Here is a 910-nt window from a genome sequence, read left to right as displayed (position 1 = left end):
TATATAATCACCGTTGTTTAGTACACTCCAAGTGGCACTGCCACTCTCCTAGCCGTACAGTCTAAGTGAGCATAAGAAACCTCACTATTCGCCTGGCCAATAGTCTGTCAATACCTATCCGGCATGTCGATAGCGAACCCATTCACGAGCTGGTCAAACTCAGCCTAGTATTGCCCATACCCTCAGGCGAGTAAGGCCACACCCCTTTCCAACCGACCATGACACAGTGGGAGACACGGTCTCCTGGTATTCGGCCCTCGTGCGCTCATATATCCACTCAGTCTCGACGTTGGAATCATCCTCTGGTACCATCGAGTTTAGGGATTTTCACCCAGGGACATCTATGGCGCCCCGATGCTTAGTAACAATATTTTCGGTATCCAATCCAGCCACCCACGATGTGTCTGTGGAGGCTATGGCCCTGATGTCACTAGGGCATACAGAAATCACAATCACACTAATGCAAGTGCATGAATCATACCATCAGACATGCAACAATCCTGCGCGTACCACACTCTCATGTAGGGCAACTCCTCCTATCAGGGAGTCCATAAACCATCTACCCGAAGGCATGTGCAATGATCAGTCAATCCTCACATCAGGCATACATATGATGCGTATGATCATGAATCATGAATCTATACTAAGCATGTTATGTGGTGATAGGTTATGATCAAAATGACTATGGGCCTAAACGGCCTACACATTACAGGTATGGGCCTATTAATGCGCCCTAGGGAGAGAGAGTGACAATGCGGACATTTAACCAACATCATCCTTACAATGTGGACAACAAACCATCATTACTCCCAAGGTGTAGCCCGCTATAAAATCAACACATATACCATGGTGGAATCATACTACAATGGGTCTTACGTACGTCCTATAGGGCCTTGACCCATGGGCCTCC

The sequence above is a fragment of the Magnolia sinica genome, chromosome 16 (genome assembly GCF_029962835.1).
Source record: "Magnolia sinica isolate HGM2019 chromosome 16, MsV1, whole genome shotgun sequence".
Classification (NCBI taxonomy): Eukaryota; Viridiplantae; Streptophyta; class Magnoliopsida; order Magnoliales; family Magnoliaceae; genus Magnolia; species Magnolia sinica.
This window is presented reverse-complemented; position numbering follows the sequence as displayed.